This window comes from Pseudophryne corroboree, chromosome 7 (genome assembly GCF_028390025.1).
Source record: "Pseudophryne corroboree isolate aPseCor3 chromosome 7, aPseCor3.hap2, whole genome shotgun sequence".
In the NCBI taxonomy this organism is placed as follows: domain Eukaryota; kingdom Metazoa; phylum Chordata; class Amphibia; order Anura; family Myobatrachidae; genus Pseudophryne; species Pseudophryne corroboree.
The window spans coordinates 367,881,350-367,909,000 of record NC_086450.1 but is presented as its reverse complement, the minus strand read 5'-3'; positions in this window follow the sequence as shown (position 1 = coordinate 367,909,000).

The window sequence follows — 27,651 nt, the reverse complement described above, 5'->3', positions numbered from 1 at the left end:
GTGATTTGCCCAGGCCCCAGAGCGAAGCCAGTGAACAAAGTCCCATAGAAAGCGCAGTAAGATCAACCCAGGCGATACAGCCGTGGGGTACAAATGAGGCCACTATTTGACTTAGGTGGCTAGCCAGATAATAAAATTTGACATCGGGAAATCCTCGACCCCCCTCGGATCGGGGGAGCCGGAGCACAGTGAAGGCTATCCGTGGGGGTTTGTCGTTCCAGACAAACTTCACAAATGAGGCCTGGGCATCTCTGAGAACCTTCTCCGGTACACTCACAGGTAGAGTTTGGAAAAGGTAGAGAAGTTGTGGCATAACTGTCATCTTGAGGGCAATAATCCTACCCAGCCAGGATATGATTGTCAAGACTAAGGTTTTGTGAACCCGGTGTTAGTGAAGTCCGCTGCAGACACTGTGCCAATCGATGCTGAGTCGACTCCAGACCTTCCAAGCGTCCTGCAATATTGCTTAGGAGGTCATGCGTCAGACAAACACTTTCGGCCGGGTCCATGTGGCCAGTTCCTACTGTCAAGACTAAGGTTTTGTGAACCCGGTGTTAGTGAAGTCTGTGCGGGCGACTGGAGGATTATATGAATACTACCACTGACCTGGTTTGGGACTGTTGTGGACTCTGGGTTTCTTCCAGTGACTGGGAAGAGGAACCGCAGCAGAGATGGCCGAATCTAGGTTCTCCTCATGCAGGATTAGGTCGGCAGACAGGAGGCATGCTGAAGGTCTCCTGAAAGACAGAAGTGGCACGGAGGTACTGAGGCACGGAGGTACTGAGGCACGGAGGCACGGAGGTACTGAGGCACGGAGGTGCTGGAAGCACGGAGATGCTGAGGCACGAGGTACTGAGCCCTGGAGATCCCAACTACAACAGTAGTAAAACTGAAACACGACAGCTGTGGTTTTCAGTGGAGAACACGGAATTCAGTACTGTGCCTTTAAGACGAAACATTGCAGCTGTACCTTTACATTGAGACTCAGGGAAATGGTGAAATCAAATGGCAACACACAAATAAACCAAACGGTAACAAGGGAACAGAGTTTCCACAGGAACTTAGGTACAAAGGTTACCTTTAGGGAGCTCAGCTTAAGACCCACACAAGGCTGTATGTGACACAAGGAACTGGCCCAGATTCCAACTCAGCCTCCTGATTTATACTTCCTGGTCCTTGATGATTGGTGGGCAGGATTAGGTGATGTCACTGTCATGTGACTACTCTAGCCAAGGCTGTGATGTAGAATGAGGCCTAGCAGGCCAAGAGAACACTGAAGCCTGGACTTCTGCAAAACACAGGATGCTTGCTTTTAGATTACTGAATTCAGCCTCACACAGGAGATCACCACAGGTGGAGCTGATTACCTCTCAGGCAGAGAACTCAGGAAAACTCATAGTGCTGACAAGCTGTTTAACTCCGTGAGTGAAAAGACACAGGATCCAGGACAGATGGCATGGGTAAGTCACCAAATATAAACCTACAGTCAGGATTGTGACAGTATCCCCCTCTTCAAGGGTGGACTCCGGACACCCATCTTGAATCTTAGAGGAACTTGATGAATAACTTGTACACAAAGCTTCTAAAAAGTGGAAACCAGAGGGTCCAGAACAAAACTTAAGCTGGATTCTTTAGAAGTCTTCCTGATCTTCATCTTCAGAACAGGTAGACCATCCATCATAGACAAGACTGGAATTTCCTTCATCCGAAAGGACTGAGGAATAAACTGTAGAAGGTTCCTCTCCTCGTTTTGTAGTGCGAGAAGATTGTGCTTTCGAAGCTAGCACTCCACTGAGGCTTAAATTAAATCTTGTTCTATAACGAGGACTTTTCATACAGAGACCTGTAGAGCTTTTTGGTGATTCTGGAACCTCTTCATGCATGGAAGCATAACAGGAAGGAACAGCACCTCCCAGGAAAGGAGTAGCATCATAAACTGGATCAAATTCAGAGTCTGAGTCCAAGTCTAACAGAAAATACGAATCTCCTTTAGATACACAGTTTGAAAATGACCTAGAAGTGCACTGTAACTTTAAATTCTTTGGCGGAGAACTTAGTATTGAGCTAGGAGAGACTCCTACATGACCAACCTGAATGGTCGGATTCCTAAGGAAGGAGATACTTGGACTATCTTTGGCAGGCTTAGAGGATGAAACTGAAGAAAGCTTTGGCTGGACGAGTAGGACTGGATTGGATCCGAGGATACTTGAATTGGCTGGAGCCAAAGGAGACGGACCAGGCTGGTCCTGGAGTATTGCTGGACCGGCTGTAACCGGGACGGACTGACCAGGCAGAACCTGGAGTATTGCTGGACCGGCTGGAACCGGGACGGACTGACCAGGCGGAGCCTGGAGTATTGCTGGACCGGCTGGAACCGGGACGGACTGACCAGGCTGGGCCTGGAGTATTGCTGGACCGGCTGGAACCGGGACGGACTGACCAGGCAGGGCCTGGAATATTGCTGGACCGTCTGGAACCGGGACGGACTGACCAGGCAGGGCCTGGAGTATTGCTGGACCAGCTGGAACCGGGACGGGCTGAGCCCTTTCTTCACAGGGCTGGGCTGAGGCAAGAGCCCCCACTTCACGGGGCTGGGCTGAGGCAAGAGCCCCCTCTTCACGGGGCTGGGCTAAGGCAAGAGCCCCCTCTTCACGGGGCTGGGCTGAGGCAAGAGCCCCCTCTTCACGGGGCTGGGCAGCACTCTGTAGAATCTCGGGCTGGGCAGCACTCTGTAGAATCTCTGGCTGGGCAGCACTCTGTAGAATCTCTGGCTGGGCAGCACTCTGTAGAATCTCTGGCTGGGCAGCACTCTGTAGAATCTCTGGCTGGGCAGCACTCTGTAGAATCTCTGGCTGGGCAGCACTCTGTAGAATCTCTGGCTGGGCAGCACTCTGTAGAATCTCTGGCTGGGCAGCACTCTGTAGAATCTCTGGCTGGGCAGCACTCTGTAGAATCTCTGGCTGGGCAGCACTCTGTAGAATCTCTGGCTGGGCAGCACTCTGTAGAATCTCTGGCTGGGCAGCACTCTGTAGACTCTCTGGCTGGGCAGCACTCTGTAGACTCACTGGCTGGGCAGCACTCTGAAGACTCACTGGCTGGGCAGCACTCTGAAGACTCTCTGGGGCTGGACGCTCTGAAGACGCCCCTCCTGGGGCTGGATGCTCTGAAGACGCCCCTCCTGGGGCTGGACGCTCTGAAGACGCCCCTCCTGGGGCTGGACGCTCTGAAAACGCCCCTCCTGGGGCTGTGGACACGGACTCCTCTGTGACTGTAAATGGCTTGAACATTCTTCTCTGGACACCCAACTTGGGATAAGGTCTTTTAACCACCGGACCCCAGTCATAAATTTGAGTCTCTCTCAGAAGAGTAGCCTTCTTGATACCCCCGTCAGCAGCAGAAGGATCGGATACTGTGGATGACTTGTAAACATGAGCACTATGATACTGAGATTTGTCACTATTACCTGGCTTGCGAAGAATGCAGTCTTTAACAAAATGACCAGAATTTCCACAGTAAAGACAGAGATGTAGCTCCTTACGCCGCTGACGTTCAGCTTCAGAGAGCTTGGGCCGTGGATAGCTCTGATGAAAAACTTTCCCTTGCGCAGAGGAAGAGACTCTATTAACTGGATGGGACTTAACAGGATCAACAACGTTGGTAGTATTCCTGAGGAGATCAGGCATCACAGAGAGAATACTAGGCAAAAGTTCTTGTAACTGTAGTAACATCTGGTAGAAAATCTGCAGTTGGTCAGGAGTCTTAGAGCAGAAGGTCATAGAATCTCTGGAGGACGAATTCCGCTGCAGACACTGTGCCAATCGATGCTGAGTCGACTCCAGACCTTCCAAGCGTCCTGCAATATTGCTTAGGAGGTCATGCGTCAGACAAACACTTTCGGCCGGGTCCATGTGGCCAGTTCCTACTGTCAAGACTAAGGTTTTGTGAACCCGGTGTTAGTGAAGTCTGTGCGGGCGACTGGAGGATTATATGAATACTACCACTGACCTGGTTTGGGACTGTTGTGGACTCTGGGTTTCTTCCGGTGACTGGGAAGAGGAACCGCAGCAGAGATGGCCGAATCTAGGTTCTCCTCATGCAGGATTAGGTCGGCAGACAGGAGGCATGCTGAAGGTCTCCTGAAAGACAGAACTGGAAAGGCACTGATGAATCAGTGAAGAATACCAGGTATAATTGTGCTAAAGGGCACGGGGTGCTTGGAGACACTGAGGTGCTTGCGGACACTGAGGTGCTTGCGGACACTGAGGTGCTTGCGGACACTGAGGTGCTTGCGGACACTGAGGTGCTTGGAGACACTGAGGTGCTTGGAGACACTGAGGTGCTTGCGGACACTGAGGTACGTGGAGACACTGAGGTGCTTGGAGACACTGAGGTACGTGGAGGCACTGAGGTGCGTGGAGGCACTGGGGTGCGTAGAGACACTGGGGTGCGTAGGGGTGCTGAGGCACGGAGGTGCTGGAAGCACGGAGATGCTGAGGCACGGAGGTACTGAGGCACGGAGGTGCTGTGGCACGGAGGTGCTGGAAGCACGGAGGTACTGAGGCACGGAGGTACTGAGGCACGGAGGTACGGAGGCACGGAGGTACGGAGGTACTGAGGCACGGAGGTGCTGGAAGCACGGAGATGCTGAGGCACGAGGTACTGAGCCCTGGAGATCCCAACTACAACAGTAGTAAAACTGAAACACGACAGCTGTGGTTTTCAGTGGAGAACACGGAATTCAGTACTGTGCCTTTAAGACGAAACATTGCAGCTGTACCTTTACATTGAGACTCAGGGAAATGGTGAAATCAAATGGCAACACACAAATAAACCAAACGGTAACAAGGGAACAGAGTTTCCACAGGAACTTAGGTACAAAGGTTACCTTTAGGGAGCTCAGCTTAAGACCCACACAAGGCTGTATGTGACACAAGGAACTGGCCCAGATTCTAACTCAGCCTCCTGATTTATACTTCCTGGTCCTTGATGATTGGTGGGCAGGATTAGGTGATGTCACTGTCATGTGACTACTCTAGCCAAGGCTGTGATGTAGAATGAGGCCTAGCAGGCCAAGAGAACACTGAAGCCTGGACTTCTGCAAAACACAGGATGCTTGCTTTTAGATTACTGAATTCAGCCTCACACAGGAGATCACCACAGGTGGAGCTGATTACCTCTCAGGCAGAGAACTCAGGAAAACTCATAGTGCTGACAAGCTGTTTAACTCCGTGAGTGAAAAGACACAGGATCCAGGACAGATGGCAGGGGTAAGTCACCAAATATAAACCTACAGTCAGGATTGTGACAATGATATATGTTTTCCATCTTGCCAAATCAGATTTGATCTTGGTCAGTAACCTCAGGAAATTTTCAGAGTACAGGGAATTATAATGAGAGGTAATATTAACACCTAGGTACTTAATCTTATTGGTCTGCCATCGAAGGTCATAGGAGGACTGCAGGGAGCGCTTGAGATCTCCAGGCACATGTAATAACATGGCTTCAGACTTGGTAAAATTTATTTTATAGCCCGATAGGGAACCATATTCCTCTATAATCCGATATAAGGCGGGGAGGGAAGACTGCGGCTGAGTGAGAGATAGTAGTACATCATCGGCGAAGAGCGAGATCTTAGACTCCTGTGAGCCCATCTGCACTCCCCGAACGCTACCGGACTTTCTTATCATAGCCGCCAATGGCTCAATGACCATGGCAAACACCAGGGGGGGGAAAGAGGACACCCCTGTCTAGTTCCATTGGCTAATGGGAAGGAGGGGGACAGTATCCCGTTGGTAAGGACCTTTGCTATTGGAGAGGAGTAGAGGGCAGAGACCCCGGAGAGAAATTCTGCCGATATCCCGAACGCCTGTAGAGTCTGAAATAAGAGCGGCCAGGAGAAACGGTCGAACGCCTTCTCAGCGTCGAGGGAGAGGATAATAGATGGAGTTTGCCTGCTATTCAACAGATGAATAACGTCAATCGCTTTTCTAATGTTGTCTCTGGCCTGGCGTCCTGGGATAAATCCCACCTGGTCATAGTGTATCAGGTCAGAGAGCACACCATTGAGGCGGGTAGCCAAGATCTTTGCATATATTTTAATGTCTAGATTCAATAAGGATATCGGGCGATAATTAGCGCAATTTCGTGGATCTCTGCCCTCTTTATGGATGACTATTGCTCTGGCCTCTAGCATAGTGCTTGGGAATGGAGTGCCATGCAGGACTGTGTTAAACAATACCCAGAGATGGGGGACCAACAAGGGAGCAAATTTTTTATAGTAGGAGGCCGAGAAGCCATCAGGACCTGGGGCTTTAGAAGATTTAAGGTTTCTCAGGACGGCCGTTATTTCTTCCTCTGTGATATCTCTATTCAGTTCCACAGAGTCGGTTTCAGATAGTTGAGGGAGATCGGCTCGGCGTAAGAATTCTGAAATTAACGCGTCAGGGGGGCCGGGATTTGGGGGCGTGGGGTTTAAATTATAAAGTTTGGTGTAATAATCCCAGAACACCCTGTTTATACCCCCTGGGTCATATGTGATTTCGCCAGATTCGGTATGAACCGCTAGGATATTGTTACGGGATCGTTGTGCTCTAAGACGGGAGGCCAGAATTCTATCGGCTTTGTCGCCTTTCTCGTAGAAGGTCTGGTTAAGCCTCTGAAGAGTCTTTGCTGTACGTTCCGACAGAGAGAGTGACATTGCATTTCTAGCTTCTAGCAGGGGCTCTAGATTAGACGGGGTAGGAGAGAGTTTATGTTGACGCTCAAGGGCTTGGAGTTTAGTAGAGAGGGAAAGGAAGCTGAGCTCCCGGGTTTTTTTAAGCCTAGCTGCCTGGCTAATCAAATGGCCACGTAGGACAGCTTTATGCGCCTCCCACAGAGTGATTGGGGAAGTCTCCGGGAGATCATTGAGAAGGAAGTAGTCAGCAAGGCAGTCTTTAATCTGAGTGGTAACTTCCTGGTTGTGTAATATGGAGTCGTTTAGACGCCAGGAAACGGGGGGAGGGCGTGGGGTGATAGATTGGAGTTCGGCAGAGATTGGACAATGGTCAGACCAAATCATAGGTCACCATATTTGTTTATATAAAGTAACAGCACCCCCGAACGTGAATGTGCGCCACTAGCTCTAAAAATAGAGCCAGTCAGATGCAGTTAAGAGCAATACCCATTAAGTCCTATATAGCTAGACCGTGGCTGTTAATAAGGAGGGCTATAGGAACTCACCTACACTACTTCAAAAGAAAAATCTCATAGCTATATCTTACTACTTTCATAGAGCTAAATAAATATCGTCCCAGCCCACCATTGTACAGACACAGTAACTCAGCTACCACTAAAAAACATCATAGTGAAAAAACCTGTGTTGACAAATACACCTAACTCCATATGTAAACACAGTCTAGTGATGTGCACCGGACATTTTTCGGGTTTTGTGTTTTGGTTTTGGGTTCGGTTCCGCGGCCGTGTTTTGGATTCGGACGCGTTTTAGCAAAACCTTACCGAAAATTTTTTTTCGGATTCGGGTGTGTTTTGGATTCGGGTGTTTTTTTCAAAAAACCCTCAAAAACAGCTTAAATCATAGAATTTGGGGGTCATTTTGATCCCATAGTATTATTAACCTCAATAACCATAATTTCCACTCATTTCCAGTCTATTCTGAACACCTCACACCTCACAATATTATTTTTAGTCCTAAAATTTGCCCCGAGGTCGCTGGATGGCTAAGCTAAGCGACCCAAGTGGCCGACACAAACACCTGGCCCATCTAGGAGTGGCACTGCAGTGTCAATCAAGACAGGATGGCCCTTCCAAAAAATACTCCCCAAACAGCACATGATGCAAAGAAAAAAAAGAGGCGCACCAAGGTCGCTGTGTGACTAAGCTAAGCGACCCAAGTGGCCGACACAAACACCTGGCCCATCTAGGAGTGGCACTGCAGTGTCAATCAAGACAGGATGGCCCTTCCAAAAAATACTCCCCAAACAGCACATGATGCAAAGGAAAAAAAGAGGCGCACCAAGGTCGCTGTGTGACTAAGCTAAGCGACCCAAGTGGCCGACACAAACACCTGGCCCATCTAGGAGTGGCACTGCAGTGTCAGACAGGATGGCACGTCAAAAAAATAGTCCCCAAACAGCACATGATGCAAAGAAAAAAAGAGGCGCAATGAGGTAGCTGTGTGACTAAGCTAAGCGACCCAAGTGGCCGACACAAACACCTGGCCCATCTAGGAGTGGCACTGCAGTGTCAGACAGGATGGCACTTCAAAACAATAGTCCCCAAACAGCACATGATGCAAAGAAAAAAAGAGGCGCCCCAAGGTGGCTGTGTGACTAAGCTAAGCGACACAAGTGGCCGACACAAACACCTGGCCCATCTAGGAGTGGCACTGCAGTGTCAATCAAGACAGGATGGCCCTTCCAAAAAATACTCCCCAAACAGCACATGATGCAAAGAAAAAAAGAGGTGCACAAAGGTTGCTGTGTGACTAAGCTAAGCGACCCAAGTGGCCGACACAAACACCTGGCCCATCTAGGAGTGGCACTGCAGTGTCAGACAGGATGGCACTTCAAAAAAATAGTCCCCAAACAGCACATGATGCAAAGAAAAAAAGAGGCGCAATGAGGTAGCTGTGTGACTAAGCTAAGCGACCCAAGTGGCCGACACAAACACCTTGCCCATCTAGGAGTGGCACTGCAGTGTCAGACAGGATGGCACTTCAAAAAAATAGTCCCCAAACAGCACATGATGCAAAGAAAAAAAGAGGCGCACCAAGGTGGCTGTGTGACTAAGCTAAGCGACACAAGTGGCCGACACAAACACCTGGCCCATCTAGGAGTGGCACTGCAGTGTCAGGCAGGATGGCCCTTCAAAAAAATACTCCCCAAACAGCACATGATGCAAAGAAAAAAAGAGGCGCACCAAGGTGGCTGTGTGACTAAGCTAAGCGACCCAAGTGGCAGACACAAACACCTGGCCCATCTAGGAGTGGCACTGCAGTGTCAATCAAGACAGGATGGCCCTTCCAAAAAATTGTCCCCAAACAGCACATGATCCAAAAAAAAAAGAGGTGCACCAAGGTGGCTGTGTGACTAAGCTAAGCGACACAAGTGGCCGACACAAACACCTGGCCCATCTAGGAGTGGCACTGCAGTGTCAGGCAGGATGGCCCTTCAAAAAAATTGTCCCCAAACAGCACATAATGCAAAGAAAAATTAAAGAAAAAAGAGGTGCAAGATGGAATTGTCCTTGGGCCCTCCCACCCACCCTTATGTTGTATAAACAGGACATGCACACTTTAACGAACCCATCATTTCAGCGACAGGGTCTGCCACACGACTGTGACTGAAATGACTGGTTGGTTTGGGCCCCCACCAAAAAAGAAGCAATCAATCTCTCCTTGCACAAACTGGCTCTACAGAGGCAAGATGTCCACCTCATCATCATCCTCCGATTCCTCACCCCTTTCACTGTGTACATCCCCCTCCTCACAGATTATTAATTCGTCCCCACTGGAATCCACCATCTCAGGTCCCCGTGTACTTTCTGGAGGCAATTGCTGCTGGTGAATGTCTCCACGGAGGAATTGATTATAATTCATTTTAATGAACATCATCTTCTCCACATTTTCTGGAAGTAACCTCGTACGCCGATTGCTGACAAGGTGAGCGGCTGCACTAAACACTCTTTCGGAGTACACACTGGAGGGAGGGCAACTTAGGTAGAATAAAGCCAGTTTCTGCAAGGGCCTCCAAATTGCCTCTTTTTCCTGCCAGTATACGTACGGACTGTCTGACGTGCCTACTTGGATGCGGTCACTCATATAATCCTCCACCATTCTTTCAATGGTGAGAGAATCATATGCAGTGACAGTAGACGACATGTCAGTAATCGTTGCAGGTCCTTCAGTCCAGACCAGATGTCAGCACTCGCTCCAGACTGCCCTGCATCACCGCCAGCGGATGGCCTCGGAATTCTTAGCCTTTTCCTCGCACCCCCGGTTGCGGGAGAATGTGAAGGAGGAGCTGTTGACGGGTCACGTTCCGCTTGACTTGACAATTTTCTCACCAGCAGGTCTTTGAACCTCTGCAGACTTGTGTCTGCCGGAAAGAGAGATACAACGTAGGTTTTAAATCTAGGATCGAGCACGGTGGCCAAAATGTAGTGCTCTGATTTCAACAGATTGACCACCCGTGAATCCTGGTTAAGCGAATTAAGGGCTCCATCCACAAGTCCCACATGCCTAGCGGAATCGCTCTGTTTTAGCTCCTCCTTCAATGTCTCCAGCTTCTTCTGCAAAAGCCTGATGAGGGGAATGACCTGACTCAGGCTGGCAGTGTCTGAACTGACTTCACGTGTGGCAAGTTCAAAGGGTTGCAGAACCTTGCACAACGTTGAAATCATTCTCCACTGCACTTGAGTCAGGTGCATTCCACCTCCTTTGCCTATATCGTGGCCAGATGTATAGGCTTTAATTGCCTTTTGCTGCTTCTCCATCCTCTGAAGCATATAGAGGGTTGAATTCCACCTCGTTACCACCTCTTGCTTCAGATGATGGCAGGGCAGGTTCAGGAATGTTTGGTGGTGCTCCAGTCTTCGGTACGCGGTGCCTGAATGCCGAAAGTGGCCCGCAATTCTTCAGGCCACCGACAGCATCTCTTGCACGCCCCTGTCGTTTTTTAAATAATTCTGCACCACCAAATTCAAGGTATGTGCAAAACATGGGACGTGATGGAATTTGCCCAGATGTAATGCACGCACAATATTGCTGGCGTTGTCCGATGTCACAAATCCCCAGGAGAGTCCAATTGGGGTAAGCCATTCTGCGATGATCTTCCTCAGTTGCTGTAAGAGGTTTTCAGCTGTGTGGCTATTCTGGAAAGCGGTGATACAAAGCGCAGCCTGCCTAGGAACGAGTTGGCGTTTGCGAGATGCTGCTACTGGTGCCGCCGCTGCTGTTCTTGCTGCGGGAGGCAATACATCTACCCAGTGGGCTGTCACAGTCATATAGTCCTGAGTCTGCCCTGCTCCACTTGTCCACATGTCCGTGGTTAAGTGGACGTTGGGTACAACTGCATTTTTTAGGACACTGGTGAGTCTTTTTCTGAGGTCTGTGTATATTTTCGGTATCGCCTGCCTAGAGAAATGGAACCTAGATGGTATTTGGTACCGGGGACACAGTACCTTAATCAAGTCTCTAGTTGGCTCTGAATTAACGATGGATACCGGAACCACGTTTCTCACCGCCCAGGCTGCCAAGGCCTCAGTTATCCGCTTTGCAGCAGGATTACTGCTGTGATATTTCATCTTCCTCGCAAAGGACTGTTGGACAGTCAATTGCTTACTGGAAGTAGTACAAGTGGTCTTCCGACTTTCCCTCTGGGATGACGATCGACTCCCAGCAGCAACAACAGCAGCGCCAGCAGCAGTAGGCGTTACAATCAAGGATGCATCGGAGGAATCCCAGGCAGGAGAGGACTCGTCAGAATTGCCAGTGACATGGCCTGCAGGACTATTGGCATTCCTGGGGAAGGAGGAAATTGACACTGAGGGAGTTGGTGGGGTGGTTTGCGTGAGCTTGGTTACAAGAGGAAGGGATTTACTGGTCAGTGGACTGCTTCCGCTGTCAGCCAAAGTTTTTGAACTTGTCACTGACTTATGATGAATGCGCTGCAGGTGACGTATAAGGGAGGATGTTCCGAGGTGGTTAACGTCCTTACCCCTACTTATTACAGCTTGACAAATGCAACACACGGCTTGACACCTGTTGTCCGCATTTGTGTTGAAATAATTCCACACCGAAGAGCTGATTTTTTTTGTATTTTGACCAGGCATGTCAAGGGCCATATTCCTCCCATGGACAACAGGTGTCTCCCCGGGTGCCTGACTTAAACAAACCACCTCACCATCAGAATCCTCCTTGTCAATTTCCTCCCCAGCGCCAGCAACACCCATATCCTCATCCTGGTGTACTTCAACAGTGACATCTTCAATTTGACTATCAGGAACTGGACTGCGGGTGCTCCTTCCAGCACTTGCAGGGGGCGTGCAAATGGTGGAAGGCGCAAGCTCTTCCCATCCAGTGTTGGGAAGGTCAGGCATCGCAACCGACACAAGTGGACTCTCCTTGGGGATTTGTGATTTTGAAGAACGCACAGTTCTTTGCTGTGCTTTTGCCAGCTTAAGTCTTTTCTTTTTTCTAGCGAGAGGATGAGTGCTTCCATCCTCATTTGAAGCTTAACCACTAGCCATGAACATAGGCCAGGGCCTCAGCCGTTCCTTGCCACTCCGTGTCGTAAATGGCATATTGGCAAGTTTACGCTTCTCCTCAGACGCTTTTAATTTTGATTTTTGGGTCATTTTATTGAACTTTTGTGTTTTGGATTTTACATGCTCTCTACTATGACATTGGGCATCGGCCTTGGCAGACGACGTTGATGGCATTTCATTGTCTCGGCCATGACTAGTGGCAGCAGCTTCAGCATGAGGTGGAAGTGGATCTTGATCTTTCCCTTTAACCTCCACATTTTTGTTCTCCATTTTTTAATGTGTGGAATTATATGCCAGTATCAATAGCAATGGCCTACTACTATATTTACTGCGCACAACTAAAGGCACCACAGGTATACAATGTAGATGGTTGGATAGTATACTTAATGGATGACGAGTGATGACACAGAGGTAGGTACACAGCAGTGGCCTACCGTACTGCTATATACAGTATACTGGACCTGGTGGACACTGTCAGCAAACTGCTAAACTAGTCTAAGAAAAAGGCACCACAGGTATACAATGTAGATGGATGGATAGTATACTTAATGGATGACGAGTGACGACACAGAGGTAGGTACACAGCAGTGGCCCACCGTACTGCTATATACAGTATACTGGACCTGGTGGACACTGTCAGCAAACTGCTAAACTAGTCTAAGAAAAAGGCACCACAGGTATACAATGTAGATGGATGGATAGTATACTTAATGGATGACGAGTGACGACACAGAGGTAGGTACACAGCAGTGGCCTACCGTACTGCTATATACAGTATACTGGACCTGGTGGACACTGTCAGCATACTGCTAAACTAGTCTAAAAAAAGGCACCACAGGTATACAATGTAGATGGATGGATAGTATACTTAATGGATGACGAGTGACGACACAGAGGTAGGTACACAGCAGTGGCCTACCGTACTGCTATATACAGTATACTGGACCTGGTGGACACTGTCAGCAAACTGCTGAACTAGACTAAAAAAAAGGCACCACAGGTATACAATGTAGATGGATGGATAGTATACTTAATGGATGACTAGTGACGACACAGAGGTAGGTACAGCAGTGGCCTACCGGTCTGCTATATACAGTATACTGGACCTGGTGGACCCTGTCAGCAAACTGCTAAACTAGTCTAAAAAAAAGGCACCACAGGTATACAATGTGGATGGATGGATAGTATACTTAATGGATGACGAGTGACGACACAGAGGTAGGTACACAGCAGTGGCCTACCGTACTGCTATATACAGTATACTGGACCTGGTGGACACTGTCAGGAAACTGCTGAACTAGTCTAAGAAAAAGGCACCACAGGTATACAATGTAGATGGATGGATAGTATACTTAATGGATGAAGAGTGACGACACAGAGGTAGGTACACAGCAGTGGCCTACCGTACTGCTATATACAGTATACTGGACCTGGTGGACACTGTCAGCAAACTGCTAAACTAGTCTAAGAAAAAGGCACCACAGGTATACAATGTAGATGGATGGATAGTATACTTAATGGATGAGGAGTGACGACACAGAGGTAGGTACACAGCAGTGGCCTACCGTACTGCTATATACAGTATACTGGACCTGGTGGACACTGTCAGCAAACTGCTAAACTAGTCTAAAAAAAAGGCACCACAGGTATACAATGTAGATGGATGGAAAGTATACTTAATGGATGACGAGTGACGACACAGAGGTAGGTACACAGCAGTGGCCTACCGTACTGCTATATACAGTATACTGGACCTGGTGGACACTGTCAGCAAACTGCTAAACTAGTCTAAAAAAAGGCACCACAGGTATACAATGTAGATGGATGGATAGTATACTTAATGGATGACGAGTGACGACACAGAGGTAGGTACACAGCAGTGGCCTACCGTACTGCTATATACAGTATACTGGACCTGGTGGACACTGTCAGCAAACTGCTGAACTAGTCTAAAAAAAAGGCACCACAGGTATACAATGTAGATGGATGGATAGTATACTTAATGGATGACTAGTGACGACACAGAGGTAGGTACAGCAGTGGCCTACCGGTCTGCTATATACAGTATACTGGACCTGGTGGACCCTGTCAGCAAACTGCTAAACTAGTCTAAAAAAAAGGCACCACAGGTATACAATGTGGATGGATGGATAGTATACTTAATGGATGACGAGTGACGACACAGAGGTAGGTACACAGCAGTGGCCTACCGTACTGCTATATACAGTATACTGGACCTGGTGGACACTGTCAGGAAACTGCTGAACTAGTCTAAGAAAAAGGCACCACCATGGCTTAAAGTGGTCCTGGTGAGGTGGTGGAACTCATGGAGGAGGACCATGGAGGCACCAGGACCTGAGGAAGGAGTAGGTGACTGCAGCTCATCAGTAACACTAGTGCCGCCTGTATCATCGATTGACGCAGATGATGGGGTGGGCTTTTCTGTTGGAATTACTGTGCAGGGCAATGGAGATGGTGGAACTAGTTCCCCATACTATTACAGGTGGTGGAACTCCGTTCCACCTCGTTCCCCCTTACTTTAACCTCTGGGCACCACAGGTATACAATGTAGATGGATGGATAGTATACTTAATGGATGAAGAGTGACGACACAGAGGTAGGTACACAGCAGTGGCCTACCGTACTGCTATATACAGTATACTGGACCTGGTGGACACTGTCAGCAAACTGCTAAACTAGTCTAAGAAAAAGGCACCACAGGTATACAATGTAGATGGATGGATAGTATACTTAATGGAAGAGGAGTGACGACACAGAGGTAGGTACACAGCAGTGGCCTACCCTACTGCTATATACAGTATACTGGACCTGGTGGACACTGTCAGCAAACTGCTAAACTAGTCTAAAAAAAAGGCACCACAGGTATACAATGTAGATGGATGGAAAGTATACTTAATGGATGACGAGTGACGACACAGAGGTAGGTACACAGCAGTGGCCTACCGTACTGCTATATACAGTATACTGGACCTGGTGGACACTGTCAGCAAACTGCTAAACTAGTCTAAGAAAAAGGCACCACAGGTATACAATGTAGATGGATGGATAGTATACTTAATGGATGACAAGTGACGACACAGAGGTAGGTACACAGCAGTGGCCTACCGTACTGCTATATACAGTATACTGGACCTGGTGGACACTGTCAGCAAACTGCTAAACTAGTCTAAAAAAAGGCACCACAGGTATACAATGTAGATGGATGGATAGTATACTTAATGGATGACGAGTGACGACACAGAGGTAGGTACACAGCAGTGGCCTACCGTACTGCTATATACAGTATACTGGACCTGGTGGACATTGTCAGCAAACTGCTGAACTAGTCTAAAAAAAAGGCACCACAGGTATACAATGTATCACTGACCTGGTTTGGGAGTGTTGTGGACTCGGGGCTTCTTCCGATGACCGGGAAGAGGAACCGCCACTGGGTCGTAGTAGAGATGGCCGGATGTAGGTCTTCCTCATGCAGGACTAAGACGGCAGGCGGGAGGCCCAGAGGAATTCTTGAAGGTCTCCTGTAAGACAAGACTTGTAGAAATACTGAAGGCTGGTGTACTGAGATATTGGAGACACTGTGGTATTGGAGGCACTGAGGTGCTGGGAGTACAGGGAGTGCTGGGAGGCCCTTGGAGGCACGGAGGTGCTTGGAGGCACGGAGGTGCTTGGAGGCACGGAGGTGTTTGGAGACACCGAGGTGTTTGGAGGAATGAGGTGCTTGGAAGCACGAGGTGCTTGGAGACACGGAGGTAACTGGAGGCACGGAGGTGCTTGGAGGCACGGAGGTGCTTGGAGTCACGGAGGTGCTTGGAGGCACGGAGGTGTTTGAAGACACCGAGGTGTTTGGAGGGATGAGGTGCTTGGAGGCACGAGGTGCTTGGAGACACGGAGGTAACTGGAGGCACGGAGGTGCTTGGAGGCACGGATGTGCTTGGAGGCACGGAGGTGCTTAGAGGCACAGAGGTGCTTGGAGGCACAGAGGTGCTTGGAGGCATGAGGTGCTTGGAGGCACGAGGTGCTTGTAGGCACGGAGATAATTGGAGGCACGGAGATAATTGGAGGCATGGAGATAATTGGAGGCACGGAGGTGCTTGGAGGCACAGAGGTGCTTGGAGGCACGAGGTGCTTGGAGGCTCAGGATGCTTGGAGGCACAAGATGCTTGGAGGCACAGGATGCTTGGAGGCACAGGATGCTTGGAGGCACAGGATGCTTGGAAGCACAGGATGCTTGGAAGCACAGGATGCTTGCAGGGACGAGGGAGCTCTGGAATCACAGCTTCCGCAGGAGAAACGAAGATACTCAGGCACCGGATCTCTGCCTGGTATCTGATTTTAAATTCCCCGCCCTAGCCTGATTGGCGGAGCAGGCAGGTGACGTCAGACCTGCTCCGCCTCCTTGCCCTCGCTTGTGATGGCGGCGTCCTTGCTTCCGGGAAGCCGCCGGAGAGCAGCGCCGACCCGCCGCTGAAGCCGGAGACCGTCAGGGGAAGAGAGGCGCCGGGCAGACCAGGCCACCCGCAGGGACAAGCGCGGTCGCCGCTGCCCGAGGTTCGTGACAGTACCCCCTCCTCCAGGAGTGGCCCCTGGACACTTCCCGGGCTTAGTCGGATGTCTGGAGTGGAAGATCCGAATCAGACGAGGAGCCGTTACTTCAGTAGCCCCAATCCAACTTCTCTCCTCAGGACCATAACCCTTCCAGTCCACCAAGTACTGTAATTTTTTATGAAGATAACGAGAGTCAAGAATAGCTTTGATTTTAAACTCCGCTCCAGCTTCTGCCACTACGGACGTTGGCCTAGGGAGTGCTGAGTGGAACCGATTCAGAATGAGGGGACGGAGTAGAGAAACATGAAAGGCGTTAGGTATTCGAAGATGGGCAGGCAAACCCAGTTTACAGACCACAGGATTTAAGACTTGTAGCACAGGGTAAGGACCGATGAACCTTGGAGCAAATTTCATGGTGGGCACCTTCAACCGGAGATTCCGTGTGGACAGCCATACCCTGTCCCCAACTTTATATTGAGGTGCGGCTTGCCGTTTCTTATCTGCGAAGAACTTGTACCGAACAGAAACCTGCTTAAGATTAGCATGAACCTTTCTCCAAATTTGTCCAAAGTGTCGTAGAGTGGACGCTACAGCAGGAACCTCTATTATCGGAAGGCTTGGAAATTCCGGAACACGGGGATGGAACCCGTAGTTGATGAAAAATGGTGATTCCCCAGTGGAAGAATGAAACAAATGGTTATGGGCAAACTCCGCCCAAGGCAACAACTCCACCCAGTTGTCCTGTGAAGGAGAGAGATACAAACGAAGAAAAGTCTCTAGATCTTGATTGACTCGTTCCGTTTGCCCATTTGTTTGGGGATGATAAGCAGACGAAAACTTAAGTTTAATGTGTAGAGTTGTACAAAGGGCTTTCCAAAACCTGGCGGTGAACTGTACTCCACGGTCAGAAACAATCTCTTGTGGCAACCCATGCAAACGAAAATGTTCTCGGATAAACAATAGAGCCAGTTTCGGTGCTGTCGGGAGACCAGTCAAGGGCACAAAGTGTGCCATCTTCGAAAAACGGTCAACGATAACCCAAACGGTGTTGCAACCCTTGGAACAAGGCAAGTCAGTGATGAAGTCCATGGAAATGTGAGTCCAGGGTCTCACAGGGATAGGCAGAGGACGAAGTAACCCTGCAGGAGGCAGACGAGGAGATTTATGTTGTGTACATTGGGGACACGAATTAACGCAATCTTGTACATCCTTCCTCATGGTGTTCCACCAGTAAGACCTTTGCAGAAACTTGTACATCTTCTGAGCGCCGGGATGACCAGAAAACTTGGAGTTATGGGCCCACAGTAGTATTCCTGGGCGGAATCTAGCTGGCACGGACATTCTTCCAGGAGGAGGAGCTGGAGTAGTTAAAGCAGCAGAGACAGAAACTGGATTCAGAATTAAACCCCACTCCGGAGGTTCATCCTCGTCTGTGGGAACTTGTGAACGAGAAAGCGCATCTGCTTTAATATTGAGAGTCCCGGCCCGGTACTTGATAATGAACGAGAATCGGGAAAAGAAAAGTGCCCATCTCGCCTGGCGAGGATTCAAGCATTGTGCGGATTTGATGTACAGCAAATTCTTGTGATCCGTGTAGATGGTAAACACATGTTTAGCCCCTTCTAGAAGATATCTCCATTCTTCCAAGGCAGATTTGATTGCCAAGAGTTCCTGGTCTCCAATAGTGTAATTTCGTTCGGCTGGAGAGAATTTACGAGAATGGAAGCCACACGGATGTAATTTTTTATCAGAGGAATACTGGGAGAGAACAGCCCCAACCCCGACTGAAGATGCATCAACTTCTAAGAAGAAGGGTTCCTCGAAATTTGGTTGTTGGAGAACTGGAGCCGTCATGAAAGCTAACTTTAGGCGAGAAAAAGCTACAATGGCTTCCGGAGGCCACAAACTAGGATTAGAACCCTTCCTCGTCAGGGCAGTAATGGGCGCAACAATGGTGGAGAAACCCTTAATGAATTTCCTGTAGTAGTTCGCAAAGCCCAGGAACCTTTGTATTGCTTTCAGGGAAAGAGGCTGAGTCCAGTCACGAATGGCCGACAACTTTTCCGGATCCATGCGAAGCTCCGTCCCCGAGATGACATAACCGAGGAACGGAATAGATGTTACTTCAAAGGTACATTTGGAAAGCTTGGCGTAGAGATGATTCTCTCGTAAACGGTGTAGCACCTCTTTGACTTGAGTCCTGTGTTCGACAAGATTCTTGGAAAAAATCAGTATGTCGTCCAGATATACCACAACGCTCTGATACAGCATATCACGAAAGATTTCGTTGACGAATCCCTGGAAAACCGTGGGAGCATTACTAAGACCAAACGGCATCACCAAGTATTCGTAATGCCCATCTCGGGTATTAAAGGCAGTCTTCCATTCATCCCCCTCTCGGATGCGTATAAGATTATAAGCTCCTCTCAAGTCGAGTTTTGAAAAAATGCGGGCACCACGAACCCTATCAAATAACTCTGTGATTAGTGGCAAGGGGTATTTATTCTTAATAGTAATGTCGTTTAGGCCGCGGTAGTCGATGCATGGTCTCAACCCCCCGTCCTTTTTCTTCACGAAAAAGAAGCCTGCACCAGCAGGGGAGGAAGAGGGGCGAATGAATCCCTTGAGCATATTGGACTTAATATACTCCGACATGGCTTGAGTCTCGGGAAGAGACAGAGGATATGTGCGACCACGAGGTGGCGTCTTCCCTGGGACAAGGTCAATAGGGCAGTCCCAAGGCCTGTGAGGTGGTAACAGGTCAGCAGCTTGTTCCGAAAATACGTCCTTGTACCCTTGATATGCCTCCGGAATGTGCTCTTCATCCGTTTTGGAGGTAACACGGAGCGGACAAACAGGAGTAAGACAGTTAGTGTGACAAAAGGGACTCCAGGACAGAATTTGTGACGACTTCCAGTCGATGTGGGGATTATGACTTTTCAGCCAAGGCATTTCAAGAACCAGATCATGGGGCATTTCTGGGATTACCAAGAGTTCCAAATCTTCCTGATGTAGAGCCCCGACCTGCAGCTTAACTGGCCCCGTGCGCCACATTATAAGACCTTTGGAAATTCTAGTCCCGTTGATAGCCGTCAGTGAAATTGGCCGCTCGATAGGCCGTAACTTTAAACCCAAACTTTGGGCACAGAAGGAAGAAACGAAGTTCCCTGCAGCTCCGGAATCCAATAGGGCTTCACAAGACCTGGAGACTGAATTGGAGACTAGAGTTACTGGAAGCAAGCAGTCCGAAGTTGGAGAAGCTTTTGTCGTAACTCCCAGCTTGACTCCTCCGGAACAAGCTAGGCCTGCCCGTTTCCCGGACGGGCTTTACAAGATTTAAGAAAATGATCTGCGGCTCCACAGTAAAGGCAGAGTTTACCCTCACGACGACGCTGTCGTTCTTCCGGAGACAGTCGGGAGCGGTTAATTTGCATGGGCTCTTCTGAGCTAGGTGAGGCCACCGGCCTAGGAGTAGGATTCCGGAACCTGGAACGATCCGAACGGCTACGTTCTCTTCCACGCTCCTGCATCCGAAGATCCACCTTGACGCAAAGGGAAATCAAATCTTCTAATGGATCCGGCAGATCTCTAGTAACCAGCTCATCTTTTAGCCACTCGGAAAGACCGTTCCAGAAGGCAGCTCTCAGGGCGTCATTATTCCAGCGTAGTTCGGAAGCAATGGTCTGGAAATGAACCACGTACTGGCCCACGGAACGGGCGCCCTGCCGAACACGGAGCAAATCGGAAGAAGCAGTGGTCATTCTGCCGGGCTCGTCGAAAATCCTTCGAAAGGACGAGATGAAGTTGGTGTAGTTGGAAACCATGGGATCAGATCTTTCCCATAATGGAGACACCCAATCCAAAGCAGAACCTTCCAACAGAGAAATAATATATGCTACCTTGGACCGGTCTGTAGGAAAGTTGTGTGCAAGTAGCTCGAAATGTACCTCGCATTGGTTCAAGAAACCACGACAATTTTTGGGATTCCCATTATAGCGGGACGGAGTAGGCAACTGAAGGCGTGGAGTGACACCGGCCGATGGTTGAACATTGCTGGCAACGGCAACTGGTGCGACTACTGGAACAGGTGCCGGAATTACTGAGGCCAGAGACGCCTGAATCTGATCCAGACGCCCGGACAACTGCTGGAGGTACTGCATCACCTGGCCTTGCGCTGCTTCCTGACTTTGCACTCGAGAAGCCAGGTTCTGGATGGCACTCGAGTCCGTGTTCCGATTCCCCGAGTCCATGGGGCCTGAGTATACTATCACTGACCTGGTTTGGGAGTGTTGTGGACTCGGGGCTTCTTCCGATGACCGGGAAGAGGAACCGCCACTGGGTCGTAGTAGAGATGGCCGGATGTAGGTCTTCCTCATGCAGGACTAAGACGGCAGGCGGGAGGCCCAGAGGAATTCTTGAAGGTCTCCTGTAAGACAAGACTTGTAGAAATACTGAAGGCTGGGGTACTGAGATATTGGAGACACTGTGGTATTGGAGGCACTGAGGTGCTGGGAGTACAGGGAGTGCTGGGAGGCCCTTGGAGGCACGGAGGTGCTTGGAGGCACGGAGGTGTTTGGAGACACCGAGGTGTTTGGAGGAATGAGGTGCTTGGAAGCACGAGGTGCTTGGAGACACGGAGGTAACTGGAGGCACGGAGGTGCTTGGAGGCACGGAGGTGCTTGGAGGCACGGAGGTGTTTGAAGACACCGAGGTGTTTGGAGGGATGAGGTGCTTGGAGGCACGAGGTGCTTGGAGACACGGAGGTAACTGGAGGCACGGAGGTGCTTGGAGGCACGGAGGTGCTTGGAGGCACGGAGGTGCTTAGAGGCACAGAGGTGCTTGGAGGCACAGAGGTGCTTGGAGGCACGAGGTGCTTGGAGGCACAGAGGTGCTTGGAGGCACAGAGGTGCTTGGAGGCACGAGGTGCTTGGAGGTACGAGGTGCTTGTAGGCACGGAGATAATTGGAGGCACGGAGATAATTGGAGGCACGGAGATAATTGGAGGCACGGAGGTGCTTGGAGGCACAGAGGTGCTTGGAGGCACGAGGTGCTTGGAGGCTCAGGATGCTTGGAGGCACAGGATGCTTGGAGGCACAGGATGCTTGTAGGCATAGGATGCTTGGAGGCACAGGATGCTTGGAAGCACAGGATGCTTGGAAGCACAGGATGCTTGCAGGGACGAGGGAGCTCTGGAATCACAGCTTCCGCAGGAGAAACGAAGATACTCAGGCACCGGATCTCTGCCTGGTATCTGATTTTAAATTCCCCGCCCTAGCCTGATTGGCGGAGCAGGCAGGTGACGTCAGACCTGCTCCGCCTCCTTGCCCTCGCTTGTGATGGCGGCGTCCTTGCTTCCGGGAAGCCGCCGGAGAGCAGCGCCGACCCGCCGCTGGAGCCGGAGACCGTCAGGGGAAGAGAGGCGCCGGGCAGACCAGGCCACCCGCAGGGACAAGCGCGGTCGCCGCTGCCCGAGGTTCGTGACACAATGTAGATGGATGAATAGTATACTTAATGGATGACTAGTGATGACACAGAGGTAGGTACAGCAGTGGCCTACCGGTCTGCTATATACAGTATACTGGACCTGGTGGACCCTGTCAGCAAACTGCTAAACTAGTCTAAAAAAAAGGCACCACAGGTATACAATGTGGATGGATGGATGGATAGTATACTTAATGGATGACGAGTGACAACACAGAGGTAGGTACACAGCAGTGGCCTACCGTACTGCTATATACAGTATACTGGACCTGGTGGACACTGTCAGGAAACTGCTGAACTAGTCTAAGAAAAAGGCACCACAGGTATACAATGTAGATTGATGGATAGTATACTTAATGGATGACGAGTGACGACACAGAGGTAGGTACACAGCAGTGGCCTACCGTACTGCTATATACAGTATACTGGACCTGGTGGACACTGTCAGCAAACTGCTAAACTAGTCTAAGAAAAAGGCACCACAGGTATACAATGTAGATGGATGGATAGTATACTTAATGGATGAGGAGTGACGACACAGAGGTAGGTACACAGCAGTGGCCTACCGTACTGCTATATACAGTATACTGGACCTGGTGGACACTGTCAGCAAACTGCTAAACTAATCTAAAAAAAAGGCACCTCAGGTATACAATGTAGATGGATGGAAAGTATACTCAATGGATGACGAGTGACGACACAGAGGTAGGTACACAGCAGTGGCCTACCGTACTGCTATATACAGTATACTGGACCTGGTGGACACTGTCAGCAAACTGCTAAACTAGTCTAAAAAAAAGGCACCACAGGTATACAATGTAGATGGATGGATAGTATACTTAATGGATGACGAGTGACGACACAGAGGTAGGTACACAGCAGTGGCCTACCGTACTGCTATATACAGTATACTGGACCTGGTGGACACTGTCAGCAAACTGCTAAACTAGTCTAAAAAAAAGGCACCACAGGTATACAATGTAGATGGATGGATAGTATACTTAATGGATGACGAGTGACGACACAGAGGTAGGTACACAGCAGTGGCCTACCGTACTGCTATATACAGTATACTGGACCTGGTGGACACTGTCAGCAAACTGCTAAACTAGTATAAAAAAAGGCACCACAGGTATACAATGTAGATGGATATATAGTATACTTAATGGATGACGAGTGATGACACAGAGGTAGGTACACAGCAGTGGCCTACCGTACTGCTATATACAGTATACTGGACCTGGTGGACACTGTCAGCAAACTGCTAAACTAGTCTAAGAAAAAGGCACCACAGGTATATAATGTAGATGGATGGATAGTATACTTAATGGATGACGAGTGACGACACAGAGGTAGGTACACAGCAGTGGCCTACCGTACTGCTATATACAGTATACTGGACCTGGTGGACACTGTCAGCAAACTGCTAAACTAGTCTAAAAAAAGGCACCACAGGTATACAATGTAGATGGATGGATAGTATACTTAATGGATGACGAGTGACGACACAGAGGTAGGTACACAGCAGTGGCCTACCGTACTGCTATATACAGTATACTGGACCTGGTGGACACTGTCAGCAAACTGCTAAACTATTCTAAAAAAAAGGCACCACAGGTATACAATGTAGATGGATGGATAGTATACTTAATGGATGATGAGTGACGACACAGAGGTAGGTACAGCAGTGGCCTACCGGTCTGCTATATACAGTATACTGGACCTGGTGGACACTGTCAGCAAACTGCTAAACTAGTCTAAAAAAAGGCACCACAGGTATACAATGTAGATGGATGGATAGTATACTTAATGGATGACGAGTGACGACACAGAGGTAGGTACAGCAGTGGCCTACCGTACTGCTATATACAGTATACTGGACCTGGTGGACACTGTCAGCAAACTGCTAAACTAAAATGCACCACAGGTATAGGAATGTAGATGGATAGTATACTTAATGGATGACGACACAGATGTAGGTACAGCAGTGCACTCTGCACTGTACTCCTCCTATATAATATTAATTATACTGGTGGTCCCCAGTCCCCACAATAAAGCAGCACACTGTGAGCACAGATATGGAGTGTTTTTCAGGCAGACAAACGTATACTGGTGGTCACTGTCAGCAAAACTCTGCACTGTACTCCTGCTATAGCTGCTCCCCAGTCCCCACAATTAAGCAGTGTGAGCACTCAGCACAGATATATCATGCAGCACACTGAGCACAGATATGGTATGGAGCATTTTTTTCAGGCAGAGAACGGATAAAAACTAAACTCTGCACTGTACTCCTCCTAACAGCTGCTCCCCAATCCTCCCCACAATTATAGTAATAAACAAGCACAAGCAATCAAATCAACTGTCTTCTACTAAACGGAGAGGACACCAGCCACGTCCTCTCCCTATCATATCCAATGCACGTGTGAAAATGGCGGCGACGCGCGGCTGCTTATAGAATCCGAATCTCGCGAGAATCCGACAGCGAGATGATGACGTTCGGGCGCGCTCGGGTTAACCGAGCCATACGGGAGAATCCGAGTATGGCTCGGACCCGTGTAAAAAAGGTAAAGCTCGGGGGGTTCGGTTTCTCGGAAACCGAACCCGCTCCTCACTAAAACACACATCCATGTATGAAAAGAAACAACACACATGGAGGGAAAAAATAAAGGAAAATTTTACACACATAAATGTATTCAATAAAGAGTGTATGTCGGTCAGTTCATCCAACTAGCAGCTTAGAACAAAAAAAGAAAAAAGAAGAAATGAAAAAAGACTTTTTTCATTGTTTTTAGCGTAGCAATTTTTTTAGTGGATTAGATTCATTGAGTCCATTGGGCACTACCGACCCCAATCTGTGAATCCACCTTGCTTTTAACTTCTTTAAAAGGTGTGATCGAACTCCGCCCCTTTTGGGAACTGGGACCCAATCAATAATGCGACACTTAAGGGAGGCCACTTGATGTCCTGCTGTCAAAAGTGCTGAGCAACTGGCTTATCGGTGCGTCCTGTCACCAGTGCTTGATGGATCGAGCTACGGTGATTGGCCATCCTCTCCCTAAAAGTACATGTGGCCATCCTCACATATGGAAGGCCACACGGGCAGACCAAAATATAGATTACGTGATCAAGGCGGCAATGTAGCCTAAATCTGATGTTAATCAACTTCCCACTCCGAGAGTGTGGGAACTTGAATTCTTAGAAAGGTACGTATTCTTGGGCTACAGGACGGTGGATCAAACACACTTGGTTTTTTAAGAATGGATGATCGAATCATTTCAACCCCCTCACCACTGGACTGATCACTAAAAAATTCCCTTAATCTCAACTTCCGTCCGAATTTGTAATGATCAACCGCTAGGTTGAACTCATCATGTCTGGATGTCGGCACAAAAGATAAACCAAGTGACAAGAGGGAGGTCTCACTCACAGTGAGATCATGATCAGATAAATTAAATACACTGTTCAATCCTTCTTCCTTCGCCCGCTTCTCTTTAAAGCCACTCCTCCTAGGGTGGGGTCTTCTACTCCTCTGTTTTTTACTGTTGCTATCTGTATACCTCTCCCTAAAAAACCACTTGGTGGCCTTGTCCCTAAGGAGTCAGAGTCTGAAGCTGAGTGCGATGTAGATGAGTCTGTGCTCAACTGAGCTCTATTTCGAAACGGTCTATTCTGTCTAAACCGCCTAGAGTTACCTGTACCACCTGTTAACCATCTATATACCTGATGAGTGGCATAGTCATGATTCACAGCCTGTCATTTTTTCCTTTTGAACGTCACCAGTTCATCTCTGAATGATTCAACCTGTGCCTGAATTTTCTCACACCATGGCCAATATTTACTAAAAATCCGAGTTTGTCCGATTTGTGTTTTTTTCTCTAAGTCCCAACACGGGAATTCACTAAGCACAAATCTCGGCAGTGTTTGGGCTATTCGTAATGGTTTGATTGGCAAAGTTCAGAAATACGAATGAATAGACCATCGGTCAAACGCGGCTGTTATTTCATACAACACGGGTATTTACTATTCATTCGTATTTGGGTGTTAGTCTCTGAGTGCTCAAGTGCGGGTGTATTTTTTTGCGAATCGTTAAAAAAAGCAGCAAAAAAATAGACCTGCTTTTTCCAGTCGAGTTTGGAAAACCATGCACGGATCAGTGAGATCTGTGCATGGTTATCTATGGGAAAGGGTCTGTTTACTGTAAAAAATGGGGGGGGGAATTTGCGTGGGATCCCCCCTCCTAAGCATAACCAGCCTCGGGCTCTTTGAGCCGGTCCTGGTTGAAAAAATATGGGGAAAAAAATGACAGGGCTTCCCCCATATTTGATCAAACAGCACCGGGCTCTGTGCCTGGTCCTGGTGCCAAAAATACGGGGGACAAAAAGTGTAGGGGTCCCCCGTATTTTTGGAACCAGCACCGGGCTCCACTAGTCAGAGAGATAATGCCACAGCCAGGGGACACTTTTATCTTGGTCCCTGCGGCCCTGGCATTATATAACTAACTAGTCACCCCTGGCAGGGGTACCCTGGAGGAGTGGGGACCCCTTAAATCAAGGGGTCCCCCCTCCAGCCACCCAAGGGCCAGGGGTGAAGCCGAGGCTGTCCCCCCCATCCAAGGGCTGAGGATGGGGGGCTGATAGCCATGTGTAAAAATAAGAATATTGTTTTTGTAGCAGTACTACAAGTCCCAGCAAGCCTCCCCCGCAAGCTGGTACTTGGAGAACCACAAGTACCAGCATGCGGTGGAAAAACAGGTCCGCTGGTACCTGTAGTACTACTACAAAAAAAATACCCAAATAAAAACAGAACTCACACACCTTGAAAGTAAAACTTTATTACATACATGCACACCTACATTCACACATACTTACCTATGTTCACACGAGGCTCGGTCCACTTCTCCAAGTAGAATCCATGGGGTACCTGAAAATAAAATTATACTCACAAAAATCCAGTGTAGATCGGTCCTCTTCTGATCTTGTAATCCACGTACTTGGCAAAAAAACAAACCGAAAAAGCCGAACCACGCACTGAAAGGGGTCCCATGTTTACACATGGGACCCCTTTCCCCGACTGCTGGGACCCCCCCTGACTCCTGTCAAAGAGGGTCCCTTCAGCCAATCAGGGAGCGCCACGTCGTGGCACTCTCCTGATTGGCTGTGCGCTCCTGTAGTGTGATTGAGGCTGCACACTGAAGATACAATGTAGCGCATAGACGCTCCATTGTATCCAATGGTGGGGACTTTGCGATCAGCGGTTGACCGCGAGTAACCTCACCGCTGACCGCAAAGTTCCCACCATTGGATACAATGGAGCGCCTATGTGCTACATTGTATCTCT